The sequence below is a fragment of the Chrysochloris asiatica genome, unplaced genomic scaffold, assembly GCF_000296735.1.
Source record: "Chrysochloris asiatica unplaced genomic scaffold, ChrAsi1.0 scaffold00003, whole genome shotgun sequence".
NCBI lineage: Eukaryota > Metazoa > Chordata > Mammalia > Afrosoricida > Chrysochloridae > Chrysochloris > Chrysochloris asiatica.
Window position 1 is genome coordinate 44,773,373 of NW_006408521.1, and position 7,356 is coordinate 44,780,728.

Here is a 7,356-nt window from a genome sequence, read left to right on the forward strand (position 1 = left end):
CAAAGCAAGAAGGCATCAGATGATTGGAATTTTTGTTTCAGATTCTAACAATGAAGCCAGGAGAATTATGGAGAAATATGGTAGTGTAGTGGTTACAAATCAGGCTGCAAACCGCAGGGTCAGCAGTTCGAAACTACCAGCTGTTCCGCGGGAGAAAGATGAGGCTTTCTGCTCCCGTAAAGATTTACAGCCTTGGGAACCCTGTACAGGGCCGCTATGAGTTGGAACTGACTCCACGGCACATAACAACAACAATAACAAGGGTGGTTAGTCAGTTGATGGAGGCCTACTATCCATTCTCAGTAGCATGTGAAACCCCAGGAGACCCCAGAAAATGTGGAGCCTTCTCACCCAAACTGGGGAAACTGATCAGCAGGTATTCCTTTTGGTATAGACTGAGGGGATGGGAATGGCAGCTATGGTTGGTGTTAAGGGCCATTGAGTCATTCCACCTCATAGTGACCCTGTATAGGGTTTCCAATGAGCAGTTGGTGAGTTTGAACCACTGATGTTGCTGTTCAAAGTGACCTTGCATTTCTGTGCTAATTCTGCAGCACCACAGACTGAGGGGAGGGCAATGGCAACCAAAGAAGAGGGAACTCGGGAATTCACCTGGTCAGAGTGCTAAAAATTCTCACTCTGATCATGGCTCAAAACACAGTTAGTACTCAACAATGGAAAAGAACTAATAGCAATACTAATGGGCAGAGTGGTGCTTTCTATGAAGATGATTTACTTTAACGAAATACCGTGTATAAAGAAAACACAACAAATGGTGTTGTCACATTGCTCTATTCTGCACATATTTGCAACTTAGATATTATCTGCCATTTAATAAAATTCGGTTCCAGTGTGAGACTGTAAAGAGTTCAGTAGTTAGTTCTTCTTTCTCTGACACTGAATAATCTTGGCAGAAACATTTGTGCCCCCCATTGAGAAATAAAGCGGGAGAGAAGGTATGAGTAGATGAGAGACATTTGGCAGATGCTGTGGTATGAATCCTCTGCTAACTCCCTTTTGTCCAGTTTCACTGCTTCTCACCTGAAGTACACACACACACACACATCACCACACTGGACTGTGCCTTCAGCTAGAACCTAACTTTGATTGTCGTAAACTACTGTGATTTTAAAGTTATTGTAGTAGTTAGCATTCCCTGACATGAGTAGTTACTGTTCCCTTAGCATTTTGTTTGACATCATGCTGCTGCACTTCCATATAAATAACCTTACATGACTGGTCCATTAGGGGTGATTGCCAGGGTTACATTAGTGGGTTGTGTAGGGTCAGATGTTTCTTTGATCTTCACTCACCTCCTAAAACCTTTGCCGATTTCTGATCAAAGATGTTCTCATTGAAGGTTATCTCTAAGGAGATTCGAGCATAGTATATGTTCCTACTTGATTTTATTACATTGTTGTCAGGCAAACGAAATCAAATGGTTTCCTCCCTAGATGGTCAGAATGTTGTTGTTGTTAAGTGCCATAGAGTCGGTTCCGGCTCAGAGCCATCCTGTATAGGGTTTCCATGGAGCAGCTGCTAAGTTGGAACCCGCTATCTTGCGGCTAGTAATCCAGTGCTTATTTTACAGTGCCACATAGGCTCTGATAGATATAGACTTGTCATAATTAAAAACATATAATCAGGAGCAGATTCTTAATTTTAGGTGTTGTTTTTGTTGTTAAATGCCATAGAATTGGTTCTGACCCATAGCAACCCTGTATAGGGTTCCCATGAAGCAGCTGGTGAGCTTGAAATGCTGACCTTGATGTTCAGTTACCCACAGTGCCACATCAGGACTCCAATTAATTTTCTTAGGTGTGGAATATACTAATTAGAAGTATTACAAAAAGAAATATACATATTCCAAAGAATGAAAAAAAATTTAGGCAATTAATTTTGGATTGTCTTCTGTATTTATTATTAAAACTTATCTTGAAATATCAGTGGATGAAATAAATAGCTTCCACCTTAACCTCTGTGAAGAAATCAATTACAGTTAAGGTTCAACAGCTTAATGTAGAAAATACATCTGGTGTATTGTGTAGATATTTTATCAATGTGAACTCATTGCAAATGCATGTGTGCTGTAAGATCAATTACTGCGGTACCCTGCTGTGTCGGTTTGATGCATTTCTGGGGACCCCAGAACCGTGACTGTGTTGTAGAGTGTAACACTTATTTCTAAGAAAAGTGCTCGCTGAAAATATTTAAGTGTACTCTTTTTAAAAAATAATTTCCATTTGTGTCTTGCTTACTTTGAGATTTACCAGATGCAAATATAATAGCCTCTCTTTATTTTGATGGTTTCCCCTCTTCTTTTGTTATTATCATTAGCATCATTTATTGTTGTTGTTGCAAAGTGCTCTGGAGTAGATTCTGACCCCTAAGGACCCTGTATAGGGTTTCCACACTGCTGACTTTGCAGTTCAAATGGCTTTGCAGTCTGGAGCATTAATCCATAGTGCCACACCAGGACTCCTATTAGCATCATTGTTGTTGTTGTTAAGTGCCATCAAGTTGTTTCCGACCCATAATGACCCTGTGTAGGGTTTCCAAGGAGCAGCTGGTGAGCTTGAACCACCAACTTTTGCAGTTCAAACTGACCTTGAAGTCTAGCGCATTAACCCACAGTGCCACACCAGGGCAATACTTAGCATCATAGGTACTAAGTATTATTATTTTTGTGAAGTGTCATTGAGTTAGTTCTGACTCACAGGGACCCTGTCTAGGGTTTCTGAGACTTTCAATCTTCTTGGCATTGAGCCCAATGAAATGTTTGGCTCCTGGCTAAGAAGCATTTTTACTTAATTCTTAAAACCGTTCTGTGAAATAGGTACTAACATTATCCTGATTTTACTGTGTTGGAAATTGAGGCTAACAAAAGTCAATCTAGCCAGCATCACACAACACTAAAACCAATGCAGTATTTTTAGATTAAAGGAATTTCATTGAGAATTTTTACGAAAATTTATGAATCAGGAACTGTATCTGTCATGAAGTTCTCTTGTGGAAGTATAGGATAAGCCCTGAACTGCTAACTGCAAGGTCATGGGTTCAAATACACCAGCGGCTCCTGGGAAACCCTATGAATTGAAACCAACTTGACAGCACTTAACAACAACACTGAATTATACTTATGAGCCATATACAATTTCACCTTCTAATTTTCAAATTTTGTTGTCAACTTTTTTGTTAGTTAACTAATTAAAATGAAAGTTTCTTTGCATAGCAAAAACAATTCTTAATAGTGTGTTATCTCCCTGCCCCGCCTTGGGGGGATGGGATAATGAAGTTCTTGTGTGGCCCTGTGGGATTTTGGTGCTGTAAGATAAAGCACTGGACAGCAAGGTCAGCAGTTCAAATTCACCAGCCACTCCTCTGAAACCCTATACATGGTTGCTATGACCCGGCACCGAATTGGTGGCTCTTAACAGCACTAACAGGAGCTCTGGTAGCGTAGTGGTTACGAATCGGGCTGCGAACCTCAAGGTCAGCGGTTCGAAACTACCAGCTGCTCCGCGGGAGAAAGATCAGGCTTTCTACTCCCGTAAAGATTTACACCCTCGGAAACCCTGTACAGGGTCGCTATGGGTCGGACACGACTCGATGGCACTTAACAACAACAACAACAACAACAGCACTAACAACATAGAGATTGATTAGCTTTCTCATTGATTTGTGTTCCAACTATGCTAAATTTCAGACTAATCACTATTTAGTCTATAATTCATGTGTAAAATATTCTCCAAAATTTTAGTTATTTCAATTTAAATTAAGTGTTTGATTCGGTAATTATCTTTAGATTTATTTTTTTATAACTTCAAAAGCATTAAATTCCTATTGGTTGCCATTTTTCAAAATGTTTTTTGTTTTTTGCATTGAGAGCAGAGAATGCTAACCATATACTGTAGGGTAAGCACTGGACTGCTGACTACAAGGAGTGCCGTATAAATCACCGAGGATGGACACATGAAGATTTCTTCTCCCGTAAGGATATACAGTCTCAGAAACCCAAGTTAGGAGTCCTGGTGTGGTACTGTAGGATAAGAACTGGGCTGCTAACCACACGGAGGGCCGTCCAAACTCACCGAGGATAGACAGATGAAGCTTTCTGCTCTCATACAGATTTACAGTCTCAGAAACTCAACGTAGGAGTCCTGGTGTGGCGCTGTAGGATAAGCACTGGGCTACTAACCACAAGGTCATAGTTTAAACCCACCAGCTACTCCTCGGGAACCCTATACAAGATCACTATGAGTCGAACAACAACTGCGATGCTCAGAATCCACTCAGTGGCCGTGGTTTATATGTAGAAAGAGCTTTGTTGTTGTAGTTAAATGTCCATGAGTCAGTTCCCAGTCATATTGACCCTGTATAGGGTTTCTGAGGAGTGCTTGGTGGGTTTAAACTGCCAGCTTATGGATGGCGATAGTGCTATACCAGGATTCCAGAAGGACCTTTAGTCAGGTATTTTTAAAAAATGGTTTAATATATTTTTTTGAGAAGTTTTTGGCAAAAACTTACAAAAAACTACACAGAGAGTTCTCGTATGGTACCTTCCTATCACATTCCTTCCCCAACATGCTCACATCACTTCTCTTATTATTAGCATCTTACATCTGGCATTTGGTAGTATACACACTATGATTGGTGAAACAATATTGAGACATTATTATTATTATTATTAAATGCCCATTAAGTATCATTCTTTGTGTTGTACACGTCTATGGTTTTTGACAAATGCATGAGATTATGGATTTACCATTAAAATATGGAGCTATTATAGTGCAATTGTATGTGGATCATGACAAGCTATGGACAGTATTGCAAAGTATGAGTATTCCAGAACACCTAATTGTGCTCATGAGGAACCTGTACATAGACCAAGAAGCAGTTGTTTGAACTGAACAGTGGAACATCGAATGGTTTAAAATTAGGGAAGATGTGCACCAGGGTTGTATTCTTTCACTATACGTTTTCAATCTGTATGCTGAGCAAATAATCCAAGAAACTGGATTATATTAAGAAAAGCGTGGCATCAGAATTGGAGGAAGACTCATTAACAACCTGCGATATGCAGATGATACAGCCTTGCTTCCTGAAAGCGAAGAGGACTTAAAAATGTTTAGTGATGAAGATCAAAGACAACTGCTTTCAGTGTGCATTACACCTCAATGTAAAGAAAACAAAAATCCTCACCACTGGAACAATAAACAACATCCATATAAATGGAAAAAATATTGAAATTGTCAAAGATTTAATTTTGTCGGGATCAACCATCAACACTCATGGAAGCAGCAGTCAAGGAATCAAAAGACGTATTGCAGTTCAGTCGGATCCCGGCAGCAGCTGCAGCAGCTCTCCTCTTCTCTGGCTCTATTTGCCTTACTCCTTTTGCTTCTGGAAACATGGCCTGTGGTGTGGCTATCTCTGATAGTGTTATCAAGGTGTTCAATGACATGAAGGTGCACAAGTCATCAACGCCAGAGGAGGTGAAGAAGCACAAGAAGGCAGTGCTCTTCTGCTTGAGCAAAGATAAGAAGAACATCATCCTAGAGGAGGGCAGGGAGATCATGGTGGGTGACGTGGGCCAGACTGTCGATGACCCCTATGCCACTTTTGTCAAGATGCTGCCAGACAAGGACTGCCACTATGCCCTCTATGATGCAACTTAAGAGACCAAGGAGAGCAAGAAGGAGGATCTAGTTTTTATCTTCTGGACCCCCGAGTCTGCACCCCTTAAGAGCAAAATGATCTATGCTAGCTCCAAGGATGCCATCAAAAAGAAGCTGACAGGGATCAAGCATGAATTACAAGCAAACTGCTATGAGGAGGTCAAGGACCGCTGTACCCTGGCCGAGAAACTGGGGGGCAGCGCTGTTATCTCCCTGGAGGGCAAGCCCTTGTGAGCCCCCTCCAGCCCCCTGCCTGGAGCATCTGGCAGCCCCAGACCTGCCTGTCGGGGGCTGCAGGCTGCCCCCTTCCTGCCAGACCCCAGACCGGAGAGGCTGGCGGGATGCCAGCAGGGGGAGGGTAATCCCTTCACCCCAGTTGCCAAACAGCCCCCATCCCCTGGACCTTCCTCCTCCTCTCTCCACCCCTGATGGTTCTGGCCTTCCCAAACTGCTTTTGGTCTTCTGATTCCTTTTGGGTTGAAAACAGACCAAGTCGTTCCCCCCCCAATTCCAGGCTGCCAGCTTCTAACTGCATAGTGACTATGCTTGTCTGTTTAGTTCTGTGTATAAATGGAATGTTGTGGAGAAGACCCTTCCCTGCACCGGCTGGTTTCCCTTCCCTTTTCCCCTGATCCAGCCACTTGTTTGGAGATAGGGCCAGTAAGGCACCTTCAATTAAAAAAGAAACCAAAAAAAAAGACGTATTGCATTGGGCAAATCTGCTGCACAAGACCTCTTTAAAAGTGTTCAAGAGCAAAGATGTCAATTTGAGAACTAAGGTGCACCATGGTTTTTTCCATAGCCTTATATGCATGTGAAAGTTGGACAGTGAATAAGGAAGACAATAGAAAAATTGATGCATTTGAGTTATAGTGTTGGAGGTGAATATTGAAGGTGCCATGGGCTGACAAAAGAACACACTGATCTGTGTTAGGGGAAGTGCAGCCAGAGTGCTCCTTGGAGGCCACGATGGCCAGACTTCGTCTCTCATACTTGGTCATGTTGACAGGACGGACCAGTCACTGAAGAGAGATATCAGGTTTGGTAAGGTGGAGGACCAGAAAAAAAAAGTGGAAGCAGCTATGGGCTCAGGCATAGCAATGATTGTGAGGTTGTCCCAGGACCAGGCAGTGTTTCATTCTGTTGCATGTAGGGTCTCTGTAATGGCTTACGAGTTGGGCTGCTCACCACAAGGTCTGAAGTTGAATCTACCAGGTACTTCATGGGAGAAAGATGAGACTTTGTGCTCCCAGAAAGATTTACAGTCTCACTGTCGGGGTTTGCCCTAGACAAGGGGGTGAGTACATGAAGGTGGGGTGTCTGGCGACGATAGAGAGAGAGAGAGAGAGAGAGAGAGAGAGAGAGAGAGAGAGAGAGAAAACAGACACAAAGAAGACAGACACACAGGTTTGATGCAATCTGCCAGACTGTTTGGTGGCAGGCATTGCACACACAACTAACTCTAGGTAGGATGTTTGGAGTGGCGAGAGAGGAAGAAACACTCGGAGACCAGAGTGGATACAAGCTGACAGGCAGATAGTCCTGCTGCCAAGAATGCACACAGAACTATCTCTACCCCAGTCTTTTATTAACTTTTTTCAAGGAGAAATTCAAGGACAGGACACAACGATTCACAGGAACAAACTTTAAGATATTTTCTAGGTACAACACAATTTTC

At 42.4% G+C, this 7,356-nt stretch overlaps 1 protein-coding gene and 1 pseudogene across 1 annotated transcript in view; both read left to right on the plus strand.

The window, feature by feature from the left end:
* ATRNL1 (attractin-like 1) overlaps positions 1-7,356 on the plus strand; it is an 827,041-nt gene that overhangs the window by 212,424 nt on the left and 607,261 nt on the right. The window lies entirely within an intron of this gene.
* Positions 5,412-5,912, plus strand: LOC102832920 (annotated as a pseudogene).